Source organism: Cervus elaphus, chromosome 19 (assembly GCF_910594005.1).
Source record: "Cervus elaphus chromosome 19, mCerEla1.1, whole genome shotgun sequence".
Lineage (NCBI taxonomy): Eukaryota > Metazoa > Chordata > Mammalia > Artiodactyla > Cervidae > Cervus > Cervus elaphus.
Window position 1 is genome coordinate 5,755,974 of NC_057833.1, and position 27,795 is coordinate 5,783,768.

Sequence of the window (27,795 nt, forward strand, 5' to 3'; positions counted from 1 at the left end):
TCTTGAATGAGTTACAACAGGAACTATTAATTTTAAAACTGAATATTAGATCAATAATGCTAACATGGTCATAATACTTGAAAGATTCTGTTATCTACCTTTGTCCCACTACTGAGGATTTTAGTATATGTAGGATGACATTATATCATCACTACACAGAGGTTGTGAAAAGAATATCATGGGTTACAAAACTCTGTGCTTTGGACTGACTTGTATCCTCTTTATTTATTATATTTATACACCAATACCAGAAAACATTGAAGAACCATGGAAGGTAAGGATAGTGGATACTGCTATAAAAATGACTTCACTAAGGGTAAGTCTTTTTCCAGGAAATTGGAATGCCTGTTACAAGACATGTAAACTTTCTTTCAGTTAGCATTTAGAAGGAGACTTCACTTTTCTTTTAGGATAAATCAGCCAAATATCATTAATCTGTTTACTTTAATAAATCAGCATCAAACCTATTTGAATCTGTATAAAGCATGGGGAGATAAAATTCCGTTGATAAGATAAATACCAAATAAATGGGAACAAGAAAGAAATGTTATTGTTTAAGTGGAAATTGGGGGGATTTTAAAGCTACTTATATATGAATCTCTGAAAACCTAGTCTTACACAATTTCTTAAAACTTACACATGTACATTGATTATGTTTTTATATTTTGATGTATATTTAGTACTTGTGCTGTTTTACTGTCTGTCTCTTTCTTAGTGGTTTTCAAAGTTTTTGGTCTTAGGAACTCTATAAGTTATTGTTTTTGAACTTAAGTTATTGAGACTCAAAGAGTTTTTCCATAAGGGTTATGTTTATTAATATTTTCTGCATTAAGAACTGACTTCATTAGAAACCAATGTACTTGATATTGATGATGATAATAATAAATCTATTAGAAATTAAAATAAATAAGTGATTTATATTCTATTTTTGGAAATCTTGTTAATGTCTTAGACTATGGAAGATACTGATTCTTTATCTGCTTTTGCATTTAATCTATTGCAATATCAGGTGTCACGTAGCTTCTAGAAAACTCCACTGAATACTCACAAGGAAATTCAACTTTAAAAAAACATAGGAATTGTCACAGTATTATGCACATTCCCTGAATACCTCTCAGAGAGCCACAAGAATTCCAAGACCGTACTTTGAAAATCACTGCTTTTGTCTACCTTCAATCCTAAATTATTGGATTTTAGATTTTTTGTGACAATGCCAGAATTTGCACTAAGATCTACCTCACTGAAAACATCATGCTCTCCTGTCAAAACATGTTGCTACCTGGAGGCCTTCTGGATGACATAGGTCATAGAAAGTTTGCGGGAGAATGCATCAACGGACAATAAGTGATCAAAGAACAGAGAGCAGTGCACAGTATCTGGGAAGCAGCTGTCTAGTGTGCTAGACAGTTGAGATGACAGAAGAGATGACAACTCTGTCGAACTAGATACCCAAGGTATCTAATATATCTGTATACCTAAGGTGTATAATACCCCCTTCCCAAAGTCCAAAGTAGGCTGAATTACCTGTTGCCCTCAGTGTTCCCTTTTATGGTGAATTCTTCACCTTTTCATTCAGTGGATTTTAGAGAAAAATGAGCACGTGCAAGCCCTACAGAGAAACTGCCGTGTTATCTTATCAACAGCTCATATATCCTCTCACTTATGCACATTTACTAATGTGCCTCATCAAAATTAACACATTCTTAAAGCGTGCAGCTGTAGAATTCAACTTTTGTTTGTCAAATGCAAAACGTAATTAAGGTTTTGCACACGTAAAATAAAACCGACTTTACATATTTGCTTATATATGCATTATATATTTGTGTGTGAATTGCACTAGTAATTGATCAGTTTCTGCTTATTTGGGTGAAAATCACTTTATTATGGGCTTCCCAGGTGGCACACTGGTAGAGCATCTGCCTACCAATGCAGGAGACTCAAGAAACATGGGTTCAATCCCTGGGTTGGGAAAATTCCCTGGAGTAGGAAATGGCAACCTGCTCCAGTATTCTCACCTGGAAAAGTCCATGGACAGGGGAGCCTGGTGGGCTACAGTCCATGGGGTTGCAAAGAGTCAGACATAATTATGCACATCATTTTGTTACTGTTATCAGTGAATTTTAAAACATATGCCAAGAAAGCAAACATCACAGGTTTTCATGAAATCATGTGGAAAAATTTAAGACTATAGAGTTACACATTCAAATTATTGGCAGCATAAGGTTGAAGAAAGAGCATGAACTTAAAGTCCAATTAGATCTTAAAGGAGTCTACTTCATCCTTTTCTGGCTCAGTTTCTTAAACTGCAAAATGAGAAGTCTATAAGCACATCGCAGCATTACTCTGAGGATAGTAGAAAGGATGTCGTGATGTCTGGAATGGTAGCTGGTGTTTGTTCAATAGTGATCTAATCAGTGTCCACTCCATGATAGAAGTTATGAGAGATGCGTGGCCAAAAGTCTAAAAAACATTGATTTTAAAGTGATATAGCTGCTGAATTGAAATTACTTACAATATGATTTTTTTCACTCAGCTAAGAAAATATTTAAGAATATTTTCTGTATATATTTTTGATGAGAAAAGCTAAAATTTATTGAGTTCTTATGATGTGCTCTCCCTACTTTAATTTCCTTAAATGTATCACTTAATACTTACAACTGTGCTTTGAAAAAGTCACTTTTGTTACCCTTATTTTATACATGAGGAAAATAAGGCACAAGGGATAAACTAACCAAAGGCAGACAGTTAATAAATTTTAGAAGTGGGAGTTAAACCCAGCCTATGTTCAGACTTTAATTTTTTTTTTATCATTTTGCCAAATTTTATATTTAACTTTGCATACAGTTAAATTCATTCTTTTGGTTATATAGTGTTATGTAGTTTAATATGGGTAGAGGTTCGTGAAACTACCACCATAATCAAGATCTGAAAATATTACCCCTCAAACTCACTTTTGCTGCCCTGTTTATTATGGTAAACACTTCCCCACCCTAAATTCCTGGTAATAACGGATCACTGTAATGTCTGCATAGTTTTCCCTTTTCATAATATCGTATGACTGGTTCATACTGCATTTGGATTTTGAGTCCAGCTTAATGCATTTCACTAAGCATACTGCATTTGAGAATAAACCATGCTGTATCTCAAGTTAAATCCCTTCCAAAGCTGTGTAGTATTCAGTTACATGTATGTGTCACAGTTTGCCCACAATAAACAGTTGAAAAATATTTGGATTCTTCCCACTTTAGCGTGAATATGGATAAAGCTGCTAAAGCACTCATATAGAGGCTTTTTTCATAGACAAAATTTTAATTTCTGTTGAGTACCTAAAACTAGATACATGGGGTTATTATAAATGTATACTTTATATACTTTAAATGTATAGGAAACTGTCAAATTGTTTTCCAAATAGGCTGTACCATTTTGCATTCAGTCCAGAAGTACAGGAAAGTTTTAACTGTACTGTGCCCTTACTAACATTTAATATTTTCAGTTTTTCTTTAAAAACATTTAAATAAATTTGTAGAAACATCTGACTGAGGTATTCATTTGAATTTCCTTAATGATTACGGGTATTGTGTTATCTTTGCATGTATTTATTTGCTATTACATGTTTTTGTGTGTGTGAGGTGAGGTGAAAGGTATGTTTAATCTTTTCTCTATTTTGTTGCAGCCAAAATCTTGTCCGTCTCTGCCCACTGAAGCTGAATGAAAAGTACGGAGACAGAGTTTGAAGGAAATTGACAGTTGGCTTGAATCTTCAATGGGATGAGGGGAGAACACTGTAGGCTCACGCCTCAAGAACTGTGCCCCCTCTTCCGTGAATAAAAAGTCTATGCTGTGCTGCACTTAGTCGCTCAGTCGTGTCCAACTCTTTGCGAGCCCATGGACGGTAGCCCGCCTGGCTCCTCTGTCCATGGGATTCTCCAGGCAAGAATACTGTAGTAGGTGGCCATGCCCTTCTCCTGGGGATCTTCACAACCTAGGAATCGAACACAGGTCTCCTCCATTGCAGCCAGATTCTTTACCGTCTGAGCCACCAGAGAAGCCCATGAATACTGGAGTGGGTAGTCTATCCCCTTTCCAGGGGATCGTCTCAACTCAGGAATTGAACCAGGGTCTCTTGCTTTGCAGGCAAATTCTTTACCAGCTGAGCTACCAGGGAAGTCCTAGGGGTCTATATAAGATGAGGGCTTACAGTCCGGGGTAGGTGATGAGGAACAAAGGTATAAGAATTTTATATTCTTCCTCTTGCATCTTTTCAAAAACAGTCATAGGCTGACGTCAGGTAGTCAGGTAATTGGGTCTAGCAGTCCGCTACCCCTGTTGCTGTCCTTCAGTCACTAGGCCATGTCCAACTCTTTGTGACCCCATGGATTGCAGCACGCCAGGCTTTCCTGTCTTTCACTATCTCCTGGAGCTTGCTCTAACTCATGTCCCATTGAGTCAGTGATACCATCCAACCATCTCATCCTCTGTTGTCCCCTTTTCTTCCTGCCCTCAATCTTCCCCAGCATGAAGGTCTCTACCAGTGAATCAGCTCTTCGCATCAGGTGGCCAAAGTATTGGAGTTTCAGCTTCAGCATCAGTTCTTCCAATGAACATTCAAGGTCGAGTTCCTTTAGGATAGACAAGTGTGATCTCCTTGCTGTCCAAGGGAGGCTCAAGAGTCTTCTTCAGCACCACAATTTGAAAGCATCAGTTCTTCGGTGCTCAGACTTTTTTATGGTCCAACTCTCACATCCATACAGGGCTACTGGAAAAACCATAGTTTTGACTGTACAAACCTTTGTTGGCAAAGCTGCAGTCACCATCCACAGTGATTTAAGAGCCAAAGGAAAAAAAAAAAAATTGTCACTGCTTCTACTCCCCGCCCCCTCCCTTTGCCATGAAGTGATGGGTCACAAAGAGTCAGACATGACTGAGAGACTGACCTGAACTGGACTGATGGGACCAGATGCCATGATCTTCGTTTTCTGAATGTTGAGTCTTTCTTTTCAGTTTCAAAAAGAAATGGTCAAATTCTTTCAGGTTTTCTACTTTTAAACTCAGCAAGCATCTTTTAATTTTATGGCTGAAGTCACCATCTGCAGTGATTTTGGAACCCAAAACAGTAAAGTCTGTCACTGTTTCCACTGTTTCCCCATCTATTTGCATGAAGCGATGGGGCCGGATGCCATAATCTTAGTTTTCTGAATGTTGAGTTTTAAACCAACTTTTTCGCTCTCCTCTTTCACTTTCTTTTTCTTTTTCCATTTATTTTTATTAGTTGGAGGCTAATTACTTTACAATATTGTAGTGGTTTTTGTCATACATTGACATGAATCAGCCATGAGATTCTTTAGCTCTTCGCTTTCTGCCATAAGTGTGGTGTCATCTGCATATCTGAGGTTTTTGATATTTCTCCCAGCAATCTTGATTCCAGCTTATTCTTCATCCAGCCTGGCATTTCTCATGATGTACTCTGCATAGAAGTTAAATAAGCAGGGTGACAATATACAGCCATGACGTACTCCTTTCCTGATTTGGAACCAGTCTGTTAACCCCTGAAAAAGCATTCAGAGTTGAGGGCAGAAAAGCAAACTTAGTCACAGACTGCAGATTAGAAACAGTTAAAGTAAAAACCAGGAGTGATCAGTTCTGCTCACTGTTCTTTCCATCTTCTTTGTTCTCTGGAAAGCAAAGAAAAACTTATTTCTTCATTTTTTTTTTCCCCTTTTCACTGCAACAACTTGAAAATATTGTTTTTTGTTGTTGTTGTTTGTTTGTTTTGCTTGTTGATTATTCTAAGTTCTTCCTACCTGAGATGCCAATCATTTAACAGATACTTAATTTGAAAATATTTTCTCCCAGTCTGGACTTCTCTTTTTGTTTTCTTAAGTTACAGAACAAAAACTCTTATATTTTGTTGAAGTCCAGTTTATCCTTTAAAAAATAAAAGTTTTTCTTTTTTGATATAATATCTAGGAACTTTTAATCTAACACAAGATTTTTTCCTATGATGTCTTCTAATCTAAGGGGTTTGTAGTTTTACATTTTCCACTTAGGTATTGGATCCATTATTGAGTTAATTTCTATATAAGGTATCTGACTCCTTGCAAACCCATTGACTATACAGTCCATAGAATTCTCCATGCCAGAATACTGGAGTGGGTAGCTGTACCCTTCTCCAGGGAATCTTTCCAACCCAGGGATTGAACCTAGGTTTTCCATATTGCAAGTGGATTCTTTACCAGCTGAGTCACCAGGAAAGCCCAAGATAGGGGAATGGGTAGCCTATCCCTTTTCCAGGGGATCTTCCCAACCCTGGAATTAAACTGAGGTGTCCTGCATTGCAGGCATATTCTTTACCAGCTGAGCTAGGCTTAAAGCTTAACATTCAGAAAACTAAGATCATGGCATCCAGTCCCATCACTTCATGGCAAATAGATGGGGAGACAGTGGAAACAGTGTCAGACTTTATTTTTTGGGGCTCCAAAATCACTGCAGATGGTGACTGCAGCCATGAAATTAAAAGACGCTTACTCCTTGGAAGGAAAGTTATGACCAATCTAGACAGCATATTAAAAAGCAGACACATTGCTTTGCCAACAAGGGTCCGTCTGGTCAAGGCTATGGTTTTTCCAGTGGTCATGTATGGATGTGAGAGTTGGACTGTGAAGAAAGCTGAGCACAGAAGAAATGATGCTTTTGAACTGTGGTGTTGGAGAAGACTCTTGAGAGTCCCTTGGACTGCAAGGAGATCCAACCAGTCCATCCTAAAGGAGATCAGTCCTGGGTGTTCATTGGGAGGACTGATGCTGAAGCTGAAACTCCAATACTTTGGCCACCTCATGCAAAGAGTTGACTCATTGGAAAAGACCCTGATGCTGGGAGGGATTGGGGGCAGGAGGAGAAGGGGACAGCAAAGGATGAGATGGCTGGATGCCATCACCGACTCAATGGACATGGGTTTGTGTAAACTCCGGGAGTTGGTGATGGACAGGGAGGCCTGGCGTGCTGCGATTCATGGGGTCGCAAAGAGTCGTAAACGACTGAGCGACTGAACTGAACTGAACCAGGGAAGCCCAATTTTTATATAAGGTGTGAGGAATGAGTCCAGGGACATGTTTTTTGCATATTCATGTCCAATTGCTTCAACACTATTGTTGAAACACTTACCTTTCTCCATTGCATTGCCTTGTATCTGTGTCAAAAGTAAATTGGACATATTTGTATTGGTTTATTTCTGAACTGACTCCTTTCTCTTCCCTTGATCTGTGAGTCCAGCCTTTCACCAATACTACCCTCTATTTATTACTCTAGCTTCTCAGTAGTCTTGGAACAAGGTTTTATGAATCTATCAACCTTGTTCTTCCTTATCAGGTTTGCTTTGACTATTATAATTAATCATTTTTTCCATGTACAAGTTTAAGTTTAGCTTATAGATGACTAAATATTCTAATGAGATTTTGCCTGAGATTAGGTTAATTCTGTGAACCAATTTAGAAAGAACTGACATTTTAACAATATTGTCTTCTCACCTGTTTATATATAATTCTCAGTTTAATTAGATCTTCGAATTCTTTCTTCAATGTTTTATAGTATTCAGCAGATGAATACTGAATATATTTTCTTATATTTATAACTAAGAACTTCAATTTTAGTGTGTTGTAATTGATACTCTTAAAATTTTGATTTCCATTTATTCACGGCTAAATTTGAAATAATTTTTTTTTACATAATTGACTTTGTATACTTTGATCTGACCAAATATGCTTATTTGTTTTATGGAAATTTTTTTAGATCTCATAATATTTGCTTCTTAGATGGCATGGTGGCTGGAAACAGAGAAAGAGACTGTTACTCCTTTCTTTTCAGTCTGTGTTGCTTTTTCTTCCCATGCCTGAATGCCCTGACTGGGACTTCCAGAATTATGTTGAATAGAGGGCAGACATTCTTGCCATTTCTGGCTCTTAGGAGAAAGCATTCAGTCTTTCACCATTGAATGATTTTTTTTTTTTTTTTTTGGTACATGCCCTTTATCAGAGCCCTTTATCAGATTAAGGAAGTTTCTATTCTAAGTTTGCGGAGAAATTTTATCGTGAAAAGGTGATGAGTTAAGTCAAATTGTTTTTCTGCATCTGTTAGGGTGAACATATAATTTTCCATCTCTGTTAGTATCCTGAATTATACTGATATTCAAATAGTGTAGTGTCATCCACAAACTGGCACTTGCTGTGGGTTCTTGCCATCTACCCCTACAAGGATTAAATCATGTGCAGCTGCTGACTTCCAACACCCCATGGAGGAGTTCATGATGGAAAGCAGAAATGAGGCACTCTGTGCTCCAGGAAACTGGCAGGACAGGTCTTTAGATAGATATATACAGGAGCTGATTGTATGAGCCCACATCTTGTGTCTCCTCACATCTAGAGAAGCATTAAAATCTTTCATGGTGAAAATTGTTTCTTGTGACCAGAAGAAGCTTCAGGAGACCAGCTGAATCTTTCTACAAAAAAATATATGCTTGCTTGCATGAACTCCCCTTTATAAATATAATCACATATATACTCTCCTTTCCCTTCTTCCTCTTCGGAGCAGCCTCTCAGAGCTATGTGAGATGCTGTCTCTCTGGCTGCAGTCTTCATATTTGCCCCAAATAAAACTTAATTCATAGCTCTATGTTCTGTCCTTTTTTTAAGTCGACAGTACTGATCTTACATTTCTGGGATAAAAATAAATTGATGAGAATGAATTATCATCTTTTAAATATCAGTGAATGTGACTTAATATTTCATTAAGGGTTTTTGCTTCAATACTGACCTATGATTTTCTTTCCTTCTAATGTCTTTCTCATTTTCCTAACAGGAAATGTTAAATGAAATGCAGGAAATGCAAAATGAAATAGGAAATATTCTCTTGTGTTTTATTTTCACTTTTGTAAAATTAGCATAGTTTTTTCCTTGATGTTTAGAATAATTTGTTAGTAAAACAAACAGAGCATCAAGTTTTCTGAAGTTTTCAAATTGCAGATTCAATCTTTAAAGGATATATAGACAATTCACATTATCTTTCTTTTTAACTAAATTGTGATTTAATTTACTTTGTAGATTTAAACTAAATTATAGAGTTATAGACTTTTTTTTTTGGTATTTCTTTTTTGTTATCTTAATGTTTATGAAATCAGTACTGATATCCTTTCTTTCATCCTTTGTATTGGTAATTTGGGTCTTCTTCTTGGTTACTCTTTGTACAGATTTGTCAGTTTTATTCTTTGAAAAGAACTGATTCTGTGTCATTTTTCTTTATTTTTGTTTTCTTTTCATTTTATTGAATTATGATCCTATCTTTATTATTTCTTCTGCTTTGCATTCTTTGAATTTTCTTTGCTCTTCTTTCTAGTTTTTTAATATGAAAGCTTTGAATATCATTTTGAGACCTTTCTTAATTTCTAATATGATAATTTAATTTTATAAATTTACCTCACAGCTCTTTAGCTACATACCACAAATTTGGATATTTGTGTTTGTATTTTCATACTCTAATTTCCCCAGAGGATTTGTCTGTGACACATAAAGTGAAAGTCACTCAGTTGTGTCTGACTCTTTGTGACCCCATGGACTATACAGTCCATGGCATTCTCCAGGCCAGAATACTGGAGTGGGTAGCCTTTCCCTTCTCCAGTGGATCTTCCCAACCCAGGGATCAAACTGGGGTCTCCTGCATTGCAGGTGGATTCTTTACCAACTGAGCTATCAGGGAATCCCTGTGACACATAAGCTAGCAATATTTATACTGAAATTCATAAAATACTGATGAAAGAAATAGAGCACAATAAATGGAAAGATATCCTGTGTTACAGATTGGAAAAATCAATAATGTGAAAAAGTCCAAACTACACAAAGCAATATACAGATTCAAGGCAGTCCCTATCAAAATTCCAGTGAAATTTTTTTCAGAAAGAGAACAAATAATTCTGAAACTCAAAGGAAACAATAGATCCTAGATAGCAAAGGCAATCTTGAAAAAAAAAAACCAAACCTGAAGAAATTACACGTCCTGATTTGTAATTATCTTAAAAGTTATGAGAAATGGAATATTTCCTGCCATATCAATAAACAAAGATGTTACAGATATGAGTGATTGCAGCCCTCCAACATGAGTTACTGAGCCCTAAGGGAGCACGAGAAGAATATCTACCATCTACCAACCATCAGACTACAGCCACTTCCTGCAGTGAGCTCCGGGAAAAGGAAGCTCAGGGCATGAAAACGGGTCAGTTCAGTTCACTTCAGTCGCTCAGTCGTGTCTGACTCTTTGCGACCCCATGGACTGGGGCACGCCAGGCCTCCCTGTCTATCACCAATTCCCGAGGTTTACCCAAACTCATGTCCATTGGGACAGTAATGCCATCCAACCATCTCATCCTCTGTCCTTCCCTTCTCCTCCTGCCCCCAATCCCTCCCAGCATCAGGGTCTTTTCAAACGAGTCAGCTCTTTGCATCAGGTGGCCAAAGTATTGGAGTTTCAGCTTCAACATCAGTCCTTCCAATGAACACCCAGGACTGATCTCCTTTAGGATGGACTGGTTGGATCTCCTTGCAGTCCAAGGGACTCTCAAGAGTCTTCTCCAACACCACAGTTCAAAAGCATCAATTCTTCTGCGCTGAGCTTTTTTTACAGTCCAACTCTCACATCCATACATGACCACTGGAAAAACCATAGCCTTGACTAGACAGACCTTTGTTGGTAAAGTAATGTGTCTGCTTTTTAATATGCTGTCTAGGTTGGTCATAACTTTCCTTCCAAGGAGTAAGCGTCTTTTTAATTTCATGGTTGCACTCACCATCTACAGTGATTTTGGAGCCCCCCAAAATAAAGTCAGTCACTGTTTCAACTGTTTCTTCATCTATTTGCCATGAAGTGATGGGACCAGATGCCATGATCTTTGCTTTCTGAATGTTGAGCTTTAAGCCAACTTTTTCACTCTCCTCTTTCACTTTCATCAAGAGACTCTTTAGGTCTTCTTCGCTTTCTGCCATAAGTGTGGTGTCATCTGCATATCTGAGGTTATTGATATTTCTCCTGGCAATCTTGATTCCAGTTTGTGCTTCATCCAGCCCAGCATTCTGCATGATGTACTCTGCATGTAAGTTAAATAAGCAGGGTGACAATATACAGCCTTGACATACTCCTTTTCTGTTTGGAACCAGTCTGTTGTTACATGTCCAGTTCTAACTGTTGCTTCCTGGCCTGCATACAGCTTTCTCAAGAGGCAGGTTAGGTGGTCTGGTATTCACATCTCTTTCAGAATTTTCCACAGTTTATTGTGATCTGCACAGTCAAAGGTTTTGGCATAGTAAATAAAGCAGAAATAGATGATTTTATTGAATGTTCTTGCTTTTTCAATTATCCAGTGGATGTTGGCAATTTGATCTCTGGTTCCTCTGCCTTTTCTAAAACCAGCTTGAACATCTGGAAGTTCACAGTTCATGTATCATTGAAGCCTGGCTTGGAGAATTTTGAGCATTACTTTCCTAGCGTGTGAGATGAGTGCAATTGTGTGGTAGTTTGAGTATTCTTTGGCATTGCCTTTCTTAGGGATTGGAATGAAAACTGACCTTTTCCAGTCCTGTGGCCACTGCTGAGTTTTCCAAATTTGCTGGCTTATTGAGTACAACACTATCACAGCATCATCTTTTAGGATTTGAAATAGCTCAACTGGAATTCTGTCACCTTCACTAGCTTTGTTTGTAGTGATGCTTCCTAAGGCCCACTTGACTTCACATTCTAGGATGTCTGGCTCTAGGTGAGTGATCACACCATCATGATCATCTGGCTCTTGAAGATATTTTTTGTACAATTCTTCTGTGTTTTCCTGCCACCTCTTCTTAATATCTTCTGCTTCTGTTAGGTCCATACCATTTCTGTCCTTTATAGAGCCTGTCTTTGCATGAAATATTCCATTGGTATCTCTAATTTTCTTGAAGAGATCTGTAGTCTTTCCCATTCTATTGTTTTCCTCTATGTCTTTGCACTGATCACTGAGGAAGGCTTTCTTAATCTCTCCTTGCTATTCTTTGGAACTCTGCATTTAAGTGGGTATGTCTTTCCTTTTCTCCTTTGCTTTTCACTTCCCTTCTTTTCACAGTTATTTGTAAGACCTCCTCAGACAGCCATTGTGCTTTTTTGCATTTCTTTTTTTGGGAATGGTCTTCCTCCCTGTCTCCATGAAAACAGAATACTGGCCCCAGATAGATGAGATGCATATGAAAGGAATGATTTCAATGAGTCCAGACTCATGCATCTTTCCATACAAAGAAAAGCACTAAATTCTCTGACTGGAATATCTGGTTTTCTTGAATTAACAAAAATCATTTGGTGTTCAGACTACCTGTCCTTTGTTGCAAAATTTCTATATAACCTGACTCCTCCCCTCACCTCTTCAGAGTGGTTCTTTTAGGTTATTTGAGATGCTGCCTCCTGGGCTAAAGTCCTAAAAATTTCCACCGAATAAGACATAACTCTCCACTAGGTTGTGAATATTTTTTAGGTTTATATTTTGTGAATATATTTTAGTTATAATAAGCAAAGCAGTACAGTATTGGCATAAAAACAGACATATATGGAAAAGGAACAGATTAGAGAGCCCCCAAATAATCTCAAGTATATACAGTATACTAATTTTACAAGGTATCAAGAATACACAATGGGAAAAGGATGGTTTTCAATAAATGGTATTGGAGAACCTGGAAATGCATATACAAATGAAATAAATTATACCCCTATCTTGCACCATACACAAAAGTCAACTCAGGGTAGATTAAAGGTTTTAAGGTAAGCCCTGAAACCCTAAAAACTCCTATTAAAAACCATGATGGAAACATTCCTTTGCGTTGCCCTTGGCAATGATTTTTTTTTTTTTTTTTGGCTATGACACCAATAGCACAAGTAACAAAAGTAAAAAGAGAGGAATGAGGCTATATTTAATGAAAAAAAAAAAAAACAAACAAACTTCTGCACAACAAATCAAATCATCACCAAAATGAAAATGAAAAGGCAACCTACAGTACAGAAAACAATATTTGCAAACTATCTGTTTGATAAGGGGTTAATATCCAATAAACATAAGAAACTCATACAAGCTTATAGTTAAAAAAAAAAGTTTTTTTTTTTTTGTTTTTTTTTTTTTAATGTGCAAGGGACCTAAACAGATGTCTCTCCAAAGATCTATAAAGGGTTAACAAGAATATGAAGAGGTGCTACATTATTTATAAAGTAAGGCATTTTGAATGACAGTTCACTTTGATAATACTTAACCTCTTTTGGCATTGCTGCCGCTGCTGCTAAGTCGATCAGTCGTGTCCGACTCTGCGAGACTCCATGGACTGTAGCCTACCAGGCTCCTCGGTCCACGGGATTGTCCAGGCAAGAGTACTGGAGTGGGTTGCCACTTGCTTCTCCCTTTTGACACTAATATCCCAGATAAAACACAGCATCACTTTTGTATAGAAATGAGAATCTTTCATTACTCAGAAACATGAACAGAGGACCTCCTCTGTTTACCACTGAGCCCTTCTCCAGGTCTCAGCCTTTCCCCAGACCTGACCGAGAAACATGGAGTTGTTTTTTCATTTGTTTCTTCATGTGTTTTGTTTTGCTAGTAAGTAAGCAAAAGAAAGTGATGTGTCCATGGCTAATTCTAGAAAATGCTAACAATGACTATAGTAATAATAAAAACAACCAATAACCAAGTGAGAAAGTTTTATAAGATTTTGGAAGCTCACAGAATTTGAAGTTGAAATTCTAGTCTTCAGAAAAGTCAGCAGCACCAGAGATGTCAGTATCCAGGAACAAACCTCTTCAGGATTCCATTGTGGTGATAAGTTATCACTGAGTGTTCTCATTCTTAGGGTCTCTGTTTAAGAATCAATATCCAAGGATAGTGCACTAAATCTACCTTAAATTTATTTTCTTACCTCTTAACTGGTGAGTGATTGTTCCTTTGATCAATTTCCTCATCAAAGATTTCAACTAACAGGATATGGTAGTTCCCTAAAGTGAACCAGGACATTGTTACCAAAAGAAGGAATATTTAGGTCTGCTTAGCTTTTAAATGCAGGAGCTATCCACAACAAAAAAAATTATATCCTTTCTCTGATCTAGCTTCTTTCTAAGGCCAAAAGGTAAGTATATTTTAGAGACTGGGTGTGGTTGTTTTACAAATGCTGTGTACAAATGCAATGTATATATGGGTGTATGTGTTTTAAGTTTATATTTCTATATCATTCCAATATATGTGTGTATATGTGTTTTTAGTTGAAATCTTAATCATACTTTAGAGTTACTTAAAAGTGTTAATGGTCAAAACGACTGCTTCAAGACTGTACCCTGTTGACCAGCATGCCACTTCTCATTCATTATTCCTTATGTAATGATCTTTTTTAAGTTCAAATTTACATTATTTCTATCAGAGCATCATTTTTAATTGTCCTAGCATTTAATACACTTACTTTGTTTCCATTTTCATACGCTCTTTTAAAAAACATAACTTAGCAATTAGTAATATGTACAGGAGTACAAATAGTTTCTGTAAATACTGGCTTAGAAAACTGGGTTTACATCTTGTCAATTACTAGCCAATTAACTTGTGTCAAAAACAGGAACTTTCTTGTTCTCAGTATTCTCATTGTTAAAGCAGATGGGTTATATGATTTTTAAAGTCCTTGTAAAATTTTAGTCACCTCATATAGCTATAATAATAAATGCTATGTAATGCTCTATTTATAATGTTCAAGTTACCATACAACTGTGCTCATTTCACATGCTAGCAAGGTTATGCTCAAAATCCTTCTATATAGGCCTCACAATATATGAATCAAGAACTTCCAGGTGTGCAAGATGGGTTTTAAAGAGGCAGAGGAACCAGAGATCAAATTGCCAACATTTGTTGGGTCATGGAGAAAGCAGGAATTCCAGGAAAACATCTATTTCTACTTCATTGACTACACGAAAGCCTTTGACTATGTTCACCACAACAAACTGTGGAAAATTCTTAAAGAGATGGGAATACCAGACCTCCTTACCTATCTCCTGAGAAACCTGTATGTGGGTCAAGAAGCAATAGTTAGAACCAGACAAGGAACAATGGACTGAGTCAAAATTGGGAAGGAACAATGGACTGAGTCAAAATTGGGAAAGGAGTGTAACAAGGCAGTATGTTATCGCCCTGCTTATCTAACTTCTATGCAGAGTACATCATGTGAGATGCAGGGCTGGATGAATTGCAAACTGTAATCAAGATTGCCAAGAGAAATATCAAAACCTCAGATATGCAGATAATACCATTCTAATGGCAGAAAGTGAAGAGGAGCTAAGAGACTCTTGATGAGGGTGAAAACAGGAGAGTGAAAAAGTTGGCTTGAAACTCAACATTCAAAAAACTAAGATCACAGCATCCGGTCCCATCACTTCGTGGCAAATTGAAGGGGAAAAAGTAGAAGGACTGACAGATTTTCTTTTCTTAGACTCCAAAATCACTGCGAATGATGACTGCAGCCATAAAATTAAAAGACACTTGCTCCTTGGAAGGAAAGCTATGGCAAACCTAGACAGTGTATTAAAAAGCAGAGACATTACTTTGAGGACAATGGTTCATATAGTCAAAGCTATGGTTTCTCTAGTAGTCATGTATGGGTGTGAGAGTTTGACCATAAAGAAAGCTGAACATTGAAGAATTGATGCTTTCGAATTGTGGTGCTGCAGAAGACTTAAGAGTCCTTTGGACTGCAAGGAGATCAAACCAGTCAACCTTAAAGGAAATCAACCCTGAATATTTATTAAAAGGACTGATGGTGAAGGGCCAATACTTTGGCCACCTGTTGTGGAAGAGTCACATCATTGGAAAAGATCCTGATATTGGGAAAGATTGAAGGCAAAAGGAGAGGGTAAAATGTATTGTTTGCACAGGATGAGATGATTAAGTAGCATCACCAAATCCATTAATAAATATGAACCTGAGCAAACTCCGGAGCCAGTGGAGTTTTGTGTGCTGCAGTCCATAGGGCTGCAGAGTCAGACATGACTTAGCGACAGAAAAACACCATCAATGTTCTGTTCCCCGACAGTATTTCAGAATTCCTTTTTTGTGAACTATTCATTGGAAGATATTACAAAAGTATTATAGATCTTACCAAAAATGGTAAAGTGAGCATTATTCCAATGGTACACAATTTAAAAGTAGAGCTTATTTTCCTCCAAGTCTTCTCTTAAAGAAGGAATGTAGTTGTAGTTCAAAAAATGGGAATAGTTTTATAAGTAAACTTACAGTTACATACTTTCTGAAATTTTAAACTGAATGACCAAAGAAATAAAATAAAAATATTTAAAATGTGCATACAAGAAACTATAAAATCTTATTTCTCAAATAAAAGTTTACAACTTTCACTTGAGAAATAACTAGACCAATATAAAATAAGCTGCAAGTAAACTGGTGACAGTTAAGTGAAAATACTCTTATAGTAAAAACACTGCATATTTGATATTTATTTAGAAGCACTATCTTATATGTGTTAGTATGTACAATAAAACCTCTAAAATATTATTACATTTTAATTCTTCATCTTTGATTGCATACTTATAAGCACTTGATGATATTAAAAATCAAAATGTTTCATGTTTTAATGTATTTGCTTTGTTTTGACAGGCTACTTTATTGGAAAAATTAGGTCTTAAAAGATTTGATGAATTGTTTCCCATAATACTGAAATTGGACTACATGCAACCAATTTCAGATGAAAATGTTGTGGTGATGGATACAACCTTTAGTGATATTCCAGTCTGTTTGTACTTGCCAAAGAGGAAGTCAGAAAGCCAGAGACCAAGTGTAATTTTTTTTCCTGGTGGTGCCTTTCTTTTGGGAAGTTACTGTAACTGCTTTTTATATAAGTAAATATGTATAAGTATGTGTGTTACACATTATATGTATTTATATTAAAATATAGTGCTGTATATACATAATTGGAAGAACTTTTGTTGGTATAATGTTTATGTTTATAAACATGTATATGTATCTTAGCAGAGAGATAGACTCTGTCATTCATGATTCATATACATGTCTTCATATACTTCTTGGCAAAAAAATCATAAAATTATCAGGTGAGATGTTGGCTTTCAAAAAAGTTACTAGCAAATAAAGTTACACTGAGAATGAAAAATGGATAATTCAGATATTTAAACTTAAGTTTGAAATTACCATGCGACCTGATGTTAGATTCAGAAAAATAGAAGTGAATAAGATGTTTTAAATGTTGGATCACAATTGATATTATTTGCAGCTTCCAGGTAGCAGATACATGTTCTTATCATAGGCAGTGATGCATCAATACTTTTCATGTTGAGGTTAGGCATCTAAGGCATAATTTTGAACTTCAATAGAAAAAATAAAATAGAACTGAGTAATCAGCTTCTCCTTAAAGTCTATTCCATTTGTTTGGAGATGATTCCAAGAGGTGAAATGGAATAGCTAAGACACACACTCAAACACATTCCCATAGATACAAACTCAAACATGCTTAAATATATTCAAACTCACACACAGAGATACACACACAGTTGCTTTTAGACTGTTGATATTATTGACTTACCATACAGCACAGAACACAAAGGATATTGTTTTAAAGGCACTCCAAAATGTAAAAAGCAAATGAGAAGACTTTTTTTCTCAAAGAGCCTACAGCCTGAGTCATTATATCCAGAATTTTGACTCTGTGATGTGTTAATGTTTCAAAGTGAAAGTTGCTCGGTCCTTTCTGAGTTTTTGCAACCCCATGGACTGTACAGCCCGTGGAATTCTCCAGGTCAAAATACTGGAGTGGGTAGCGTTTCCCTTCTCCAGGGGATCTTCCCAACTCAGCGATTGAACATAAATCTCCCATATTGCAGGCAGATTCTTTACCAGCTGAGCCACAAAGGAAGCCCCAAAAATTGAAAGTGAAAGTTGTGTTTAGAAATGCTCAGAGGGCTCAAACAAAACTTGTGTGTACCAGGACCCAGAAACCCCACAGAGACTGAGACAGACTGTGTTTGTGTGTCTCCTGTGGAGGTACGGGTCAGCAGTGGACTGCCGCAGGGGCAGGGGCTCTGGATGCAGACTTGGGTATGGCATAAGCCCTCTTGGAGGAGGTCACCATTAACCTACCATAGAGCTGCCAGAACTTACACAGGACTGGGAAACACTCTTGGCGGCACAAACAGAACCTTGTGCACCAGGACCCAGGAGAAAGGAGCAGTGAGCCCACAAGAGACTGACCCAGACTTGCCTGTGCGTGTCCAGGAGTCTCCATGGGAGGCGTGGGTCGGTGGTGGTCTACTGCAGGGTTGGGGACGCTGAGTGTAGCAGTGTGTGCCTGGGACCTTCTGAAGCACATCGCCATTATCTTCATCACTTCCACCATAGTTTGGCCCCAGGTAAATAACAGGGAGTGAACACAGCCCCATTCATCAACAGAAATTGGATTAAAGGTTTACAGAGAATGGCCCTGCCCATCAGGACAAGACCCAGTTTCCCCCTTAGTCAGTCTCTCCCATCAGGAAGCTTCCATAAGCCTCTTATCTTTCTCCATCAGAGGGCAGACAGACTGAAAACCACAATCACAGAAAACTAACCAATCTGATTACATGGACTACAGCCTTGTCTAACTCAATGAAACTATGAGCCATGCTGTGTAGGGCCACCCAAGATGGACCGGTCATGATGGAGAGTACTCACAAAACATGGTCCACTGGAGAAGGGAATGGCAATCCACTTCAGTATTCTTGCCTTGAGAACCCCATGAACAGTATGAAAAGGCAAAAAGATAGGACATTGAAAGATGAACTTCCTAGGTTACTAGGTACCCAATATGCTACTGGAGATCAGTGGAGAAATAACTACAGAAAGAGTGAAGAGACGGAGCCAAAGCAAAAACAACACCCAGTTGTGGATGTGACTGGTGATGGAAGTAAAGTCCGATGCTGTAAAGAGCAATATTGCATAGGAACCTGGAATGTTATGTGCATGAATCATGGCAAATTGGAAGTGGTCAAACAGAGATGGCAAGACTGAACATCGACATTTTAGGAATCAGTGAACTAAAATGGACCAGAATGGGTGAATTTAACTCAGATGACCATTATATCTACTACTGTGTGCCAGAATCCCTTAGAAGATATGGCGTAGCCATCATAGTCAACAAAAGAGTCTGAAATGCAGTGCTTGGATGCAATCTCAAAAACGACAGAGTGATCTCTGTTGTTTCCAAGGCAAACCATTCAACATCACTGTAATCCAAGGCGATGCTCTGACCAGTAATGCTGAAGAAGCTGAAGTCGAAGGGGTTCTATGAAGATCTACAAGGCCTTCTAGAACTAACACCCCCCAAAAAGATGTCCTTTCATTATTGGTGACTGGAATGCAAAAGTAGGAAGTTAAGAAACACCTGGAGTAACAGGAAAATTTGGTCTTGGAGTACAGAATGAAGCAGGGCAAAGGCTAATAGAGTTTTGCCAAGAGAATGCACTGGTCACAGCAAACACCCTCTTTCAATAACACAAGAGAAGACTCTACACATGGGCATCACCAGATGGTCAATACCTAAATCAGATTGATTATATTCTTTGCAGCCAAAGATGGAGAAGCTCTATACAGTCAGCAAAAAGAAGACCAGGAGCAGACTGTGGCTCAGACCATGAATTCCTTATTGCCAAATTCAGACTTAGATTGAAGAAAGTAGGGAAAACCACTAGACCATTCAGGTATGACCTAAATCAAATTCCTTACAACTATACAGTAGAAGTGACAAACAGATTCAAGGGATTAGATCTGATAAGAGTACCTCAAGATCTATGGATGGAGGTCATGACATTGTACAGAAGGCAGGGATCAAGACCATCCCCAAGAAAAAGAAAAGCAAAAAGGCAAAATGGTTGTCTAGGAATGCCTTACAAACAGCTATGAAAAGAAGAGAAGTGAAAGGGAAAGGAGAAAAGGAAAGACATACCCATTTGAATGCAGAGTTCCAAAGAATAGCAAGGAAGGATAAGAAAGCCTTCCTCAGTGATCAGTGCAAAGAAACAGAGGAAAACAATAGAATGGAAAGACTAGAGATCTCTTCAAGAAAATTAGAGATGCCAAGGGAACATTTCATGCAAAGATGGGCTCAAAAAAGGACAGAAATGGTATGTACCTAACAGAAGCAGAAGATATTAAGAAGAGGTGGCAAGAATACACAGAAGAACTGTACAAAAAAGATCTTCACGACCCAGATAACCACAGTGGTGTGATCACTCACCTAGAGCCAGACATCCTGGAATGTGAAGTCAAGTGGGCCTTAGGAAGCATCACTACAAACAAAGCTAGTGGAGGTGATGGAATTCCAGTTGAGCTATTTCAAATCTTAAAAGATAATGCTATGAAAGTGTTGCATCCAATATGCCAGAAAATTTGGCAGACTCTGCAGTAGCCACAAGAAAAGGTTAGTTTTCATTCCAATCCCTAAGAAAGGCAATGCCAAAAAACGCTCAAACTATCGCACAGTTGCACTCATCTCACACACTAGCAAAGTAATGCTCAAAATTCTCCAAGCCAGGCTTCAATGATACATGGACTGTGAACTTCCAGATGTCCAAGCTGGTTTTAGAAAAGGCAGAGGAAACAGAGATCAAATTGCCAACATCCATTGGATCATTGGAAAAGCAAGAGAGTTCCAGAAAAACATCTATTTTTGCTTTATTGACTATGCCAAAGCCTTTGACTGTGTGGATCACAACAAACTGTGGAAAATTCTAAAAGAGATGGGAATACCAGACCACCTGACCTGCCTCTTGTGAAATCTGTATGCAGGTCAAGAAGCAACAGTTAGAACTGGACATGGTAAACAGACTGGTTCCAAATAGGGAAAGGAGTACGTTAAGGCTGTATATTGTCACCGTGGTTATTTAACTTCTATGCAGAGTACATCATGAGAAACCCTGCGCTAGATGAAGCACAAGCTGGAATCAAGATTGTTGGGGGAAATATCAGTAACCTCAGATATGCAGATGACACCACACTTATGGCAGAAAGTGAAGACCTAAACAGCCTCTTGATGAAAGTGGAAGAGGAAAGTGAAACAGTTAGTTAAAGCTCAACATTCAGAAAACTAAGATCATGGCATCCGGTCCCATCACTTCGTGGCAAATAGATGAGGAAAGAGTGGAAACAGTGACAGGTTTTATTTGGGGGGGGAGGGAGGTCCAAAATCACTGCAGATATTGACTGCAGCCATCAAATTAAAATATGCCTGCTCCTTGGAAGAAAAGTTATGACCAACCTAGACAGCATACTGAAAAGCAGAGACATTGCTTTGCCAACAAATGTCCGTCTAGTCAAAGCTATATTTTTTCCAGTAGTCTTGTATGGATATGAGAGTTGGACTATAAAGAAAGCTGAGTGCTGAAGAATTGATGCTTTTGAACTGTGGTGTTGGAGAAGACTCTTGAGAGTCCCTTGGACTGCAAGGAGATACAACCAGTCCATCCTAAAGGAAATCAGTCCTGAATATTCATTGGAAGGACTGATACTAAAGCTGAAACTCCAATACTTTGTCTACCTCATTAGAAGAAATGACTCATTTGAGAAGACCCTGATGCTGGGAAGGATTGAAAGTCGGAGAAGGGGATGACAGGGGCTGAGATGGTTGGATGGCGTCACTGTCTCAATGGACATGAGTTTGAGTATACTCTGGGAGTTGGTGATAAACAGAGAGGCCTGGCGTGCTGCAGTCTATGGGGTCACAAAGATCAAACACAACTGAGTGACTGAACTGAACTGAACATTTCAAAATAACCACAAATGCTACATTAGTTGGGTGCATGGTCCACTTTTAATTGATTGGCAATCACATCTTAGGATGGGTATCTCTGTCAAAATTTACAGGTAATAGCTACAGAAAGGCTCCCCTGCTATTAGCAAGTGGTGGAACCAGTAGCCAAATCTAGGCCTCACATTAGGATTCACAGGCTTAAGCCTCTCACCACTAGGGAGCAGCCTCACCCTACCAACCCTCAAGATTGTCTCTTAAAGATGTCTCTTGTGTGTATTTAATTCCTATCCTTCTTGTCAATGTCACTGTCAAATCCTCAGTGCTCTTTTAAGTCTTTCAGTTCATCCTCCCTCATCTATCAGGGATGTCTGTGCAAATTCAGCACCCCTACCCCTTGAGTATGTCATATGTCTTTAAAAATTATTAGCACTATATTAATTTTATTTCCTTCTACTTATATCCTAGAAGTGTGCTTTTTTATCTTTTGGCAAAGTATAATCTCTTCTTTGCCTGGGGTCATATTCCCTCATATTATTTGGATTTTAATCAGTATTCCTCTTCTGTCTATAAATGGGTCCATTTTATTGACTCCTAAATGTTGCAGCCTCTTCTGTCTTGATCTTCCTTGTTTCTGAATATCTCTGTCTAGGTAGTCACCTGTCACCCTTCTCAGGCTCATTTTTATACACTGTGGGATCCATTTTCCCCCTTTGAAGAATACTCTAAGCTGTGTAAACTGACAATGACCACTCCCCCTTCACTGAAACTACTGTTCCTTGATTTCTATGAAACATGTTTCTTTTAACTTCCTTTTGCCTCTCCCGTTTAATTTTCAGGTGCTTCTCCTTCTTTAAAATAAAACAAATATAAACAAATAAACAAATATAGACCTCTCTTTATATTTTATAAGTGTTTGTGTTCCTCAGTATTCCTTTCTTTAGTTTTTGACTCTTCACATTCTTTACACTTTCAGCTCTATCTCCCACACCCACGCTGCTGATTTCCAAAGCTCTATTTCGAGCTATAACCATAGTCCTAAAGATCAATATATACAACTGCAGAGCTTGCCAGTATATCTGGAAGAATCACAGTAATCCAAACTGAAGATTACCAAATAGAACATATCCTGTGTATCTCCCAATATTCTCAGAAAGAAAGAAACCCAAGTAAACAGCAACTTCAACAAGTTGAGAGACAGTGACATTAACTTCAATAAGTTGAGAGAAAAACTTCAACTTCAGCAAGGAGAGAACATAGACATGCTCCTCAGCTGCATTCTGTTAATAAGGGGCAACTACAGCCAATTTCTTATTGTTTCTTAGCATCTACATTTAATAACCAATTCTGTCCGCCTTTCTTCCGAAATACCTTTTTCTGGTCATATGATTTATAATTAAATTCCTTGGTGATATCTACCACCTACGGACAAAGAAGTCCTTAGTGTAGCATCCAAGTACTGACATCTGTATCCCTCTTTTCCTACGTGGTTTCACTTTATACCCCTACTTCTCTTTCAACGCTTTTTTTCAGTTGTGCTTAACAGTTAATTCCCTGAGCCTTTTATGTATTGTCATGACTCTTTTTTCTTAATGCATTTTTTTTTTTTTTTTTTTTGCTGCAGTGACCTTCCCCATTTATTGGCAACTGTCAAACCTAAAGTCTTTGAATCACTCCATACGGAAACAGGAAAAGTGATAATGTAGGGATTAACCAATTAATCATATTTCTATCACATTTCACCCATGTAGGTAGTCTTCCACTGCTCCTCTTTACAGAATAGACTTCCACATAAATTTTTTTTGTGTATACAGAGTATACATCGGTGGATCTTCTGAATGGATGGATGGCAAACAAACTTGTTGCTGTGGATGTAGGAGTGGAGTAAGAGCATTATATTTGTGGGTTGTTTTTTTTTTTAATATTGATTCTTGCCCTTGTGATAAACAATTTTGATTTCCAAAGAAGACATCTATGACTTCAAAAGGACCGAGATCCTAGGAAGTTTTGATTTATGTTATTTTATTATCATTACGTTATCCACTCTTCCTCAAAGGGGCCTAGTTTCTCTTTAACCTCTGTCATTGGAGAGACCTTTGAGAGGCAACACAGGCTGAACATCTCTGACAACATTGGCTGTGGTACTTCTAGAAATGTCTAGGAGCTTAATTATGCATTATACAATTGGGATGCTGTATTTGCTTGAACTGGTGATAAAAGATCAATTTTATAGATATTCTTTCTTTAAATTGAACTATTGATTTACAGTATTGTGTTAGTTTCAAGTATAGTTTAGCTGTGTTAGTTTTGAGCAGAGTGACTCAGTTACACATGTACATGTATATATACACATATTTTCAGTTTATTTTCCATTATAGGTTATTAGAAGATATCGACTATATAGATATTCTTAATTGTTGGAATATCAGGTGCAAATATTGTGACCATCTGAGAATTGTTAGTTGTTCTCAACATAAGAGAACTGAAGTACTAATGATTTTTCCCCAAATTCCCAATGATATAAAAAGACTTGGAAATGTCCAGTACTTTATGTTCTACTCAAAGCTTCTCTGTACTTCTTTTCCAATGAATTTTTTCCTTTATATTTTCTATCAATTAAGTCTATTTTGTAGAATTTTTACCTATATAAATTTCTAATATAAGACACCTACAAATCAATTGGTCTCAGATTTGCTGCTTTTAAAATCAAGTGTGCATGCCTAACAATGATTGTAAAAATATGTGTCACCAACTCCATAGAGAATCTGATAAATGCTGTAGAGCATCTCCCCTTGATTGCACTTTTGCTAAAAAGTTTACATACAATTTTATGAGCATAAACATATAAATTTTAACTCTCTCATCTCATGGAACCCAACATTTTAAAAATGTTATACCAGAATCTACTTAAAAAAAAAAAAGTTAGTAGTAAGTGAAGGTATGATTGGTGAAACTAAAGATTCAAAGTATGACTTATTTTGTTCTTTGGACCTACTGGTTAAATTGAGAGATACCTGGATATATACAACTGAAGTTTAATCATATATGCTTTTGTTTCTTTCTCTCTCTCTCTCTTTTTTTTTTTTTTCTGTCTGAAGCTATAGATTAGCTCCTCAATATCAGTTTCCTGTTGCCCATGAAGATGTCATTTCTGTGGTCAAATTCTTTCTACAAGATTAAATTCTTGCAAAATATGGAGTTGATCCCACTAGAGTCTGTATTTCAGGTGATGGTTCTGGGGGTTTAATTGCAGCAAGAACGACTCAAATGGTATGTTTTATGTGTTGTATAGTATACACATTTATAACACATGCACACGTGCTGTAACTCTAACACAAAAGTATCATTTTCTTTGTTAGGATATTTTTATTGGTCTTATATTTAAGCTGTTAAATGGAAAAAAAACAAAAAACCTTACTGTCCTTTTACATAATTTTACCTTAAGACAAAGTGGCTTTAGAGCATTGAGGGAATTAAAATATAATTGTAAAGAAGGTTCTTAATTAGTCACCAATTTTGAGGGAAATAGAACAATGTCTAGGAACCACTATTTAATATGACAAGAGATTTAGTGTTCTCATTAGGTAAATTGTAAAGTCTACCAAGCACTTGGGATTACTGTAGTTCATGTATTTCAGTGGAATGTTAGCAGATAACATTTGAGCCATATAGCATGCTTGCATGGAAGAATTGTTGCTGTTTAAAAAAAAAAAAAAAAGGACAATGGCCATTGTTAAAACACTTGCTGTGTGCCCTTAATAATAGCTGTCCACAATAACTAATAAACTTGAAAAACAAATTTAGTACAATACATAATTCTTACCCCCAAAACCAACTCTTTTGGGAACAAAACAATAAGCAGAGGAATTTAAAGCCAGCAGGATTTGCTAACTCCTTTTGTAGGACCGCTTTTGCTACTAGCCTGAGAAGGTATTAGCTGAGTCTCTCTGTCTCATTTTTATTTATGTGTGTGATGTTGTTTCTTACACTCTTTTTGAGATGATCCACTGGTTTATAAGTACCTGTCTGAAGGCACTTGGTGGGATCATGGGCATTAGAGAGATTATATTAGAGAAATCTGTCTTTCCTCATATTTGTGGATTGAGGCACCCACTACACATTGATTGTGCAGTTTGCAGTTGGCTGGCTAACGTGTCTCTTGTGAGGTTCCACTGGGGCTTCAGTTAATTCTCTCTTTAGAATTCCATGGATAGAGGAGCCTGGAGGGCTACCATCCATGGGGTCTCAAAGAGGCAGACATGACTGGCCGACTAACACTTTCAACTTCTCTTAGCCTGTCAGCTACTTCACTGAGGGGTTAACGTTAAGAAATATCCTTTAGGTACTGAGATTTTCATGTGCAGTGGCAGCTGGTATATTCATTTCTATAGACGTCATTGTTAAGGACGTCGGTCTGTGGCTAGGTAATTGCTCCTTGGAGGTTAGTTGTAGGTTTTCTCCTGTAGAGTGTACGAGTAAAACAAAGGGAAAGGGAAATGTACGCTGGCCCTTCTCACTCCACAGCTGAGATCTTAGGACACCACTTATCTCTATAAGAAAGGGAAGCTCTAAATACGTGCTCCATGAAAATGAGATGTACATTAGATATATTTCCTTTAATTTGGTCAAATTCCTTTTCATTTTAGATAATATGTGAGTTTGGAGATTGACATCCTATTACTCTATTCATTCTTCCTTCTCACTTAGGTCATGGTAGGTCAAAAATGATTTTTCAATGAAGATAGTATTTCATCTTTTCTAGGAATCATGTAATTATTTTTATTTGGTGGTTATATGTGAATAAATGTATGTATGTATGTGTGAATCATTACTGATGAAACTGGGATGACCATTTTAATGCCCTTAAAATTCAAATATAATGAAAATAATAATTAGAAATTATACCATTTTCATAATTATTTACATCATAACAGCTGATTTGATTGGAATAAAAGCTGCCACTCCTATAGTTTTGAAGCCTTTAACAGATTCACATTTTATTATATGTTTTTTTCAGATACAGAATGATCCAGAATTCAAAAATAAACTGAAAACACAAGCTGTAATTTACCCTAGCTTACAGGTTATTGATACCTCTATGCCATCTTACTAAGGAAGTGAACATGGTCTATTTCTGTCAAAGAAACTGGTAATCAAACTTGCATGCCTATATTTGACCCAGGATAAAGCACTCCCCCAGGCAATAATAAAAAAATCAACACATGCCTCATAGGTCAAGGCATCTGCTCAAGCTGGTTAACTGGAGAACCTTCCTTCCTGAGGAATACAAGAAGAACTATGTATATACTGAACCACATCTTGGGAGACATAATTCTCCATATTCAACACTTTTGGATAGTAGGTTATCACCGTTGGCAGTCAATGATTCCCAGCTGCAAAATTTGCCCTTAACTACTTCCTCAACTGTCAACATGATGTTCTAAGAGATGATGGATTTATATATGTCTCACAACTTCAAAATGTTGGAGGTAAAGTTTCTCATGACCATATGGAGGATGGAATCCATGGAACTTTATCATTCATGGCTTCACCAATTTACTTACAGTTAGGCATTAGAATAAAAGATAAGTATATTAATTGGCTAGAGGAAAATCTATAAATAGTACATATAACTAACTAGCTAATCACCATTATAGTCAAAGGGCTATATTTTGAGATATGTGAATTTAAGTGACAATATGATTTTAGCTTTGACCAACCAAGGTTTAAATCAAAGCAAAATTACTGTGCATCTTGGAAAAAAGTAATTTCCCTAATCTTCAGTTCAGTTCAGTTCAGTCGCTCAGTCATGTCCTACTCTTTGCGACCCCATGAATTGCATCATGCCAGGCCTCCCTGTCCATCATCCAGCCATGTCATCCTCTGTCGTCTCCTTCTCCTCCCACCTTCAATCTTTCCCAGCATCAGGGTCTTTTCCAATGAGTCAAGTCTTCCAATCAGGTGGTCAAAGTAT

General features: G+C 37.4%; 1 pseudogene; it reads left to right on the forward strand.

Annotated features, from left to right (window-relative positions):
• On the forward strand, window positions 1-27,441 carry LOC122676015 (annotated as a pseudogene).
• The last annotated feature ends 354 nt before the right edge of the window (window positions 27,442-27,795 follow it).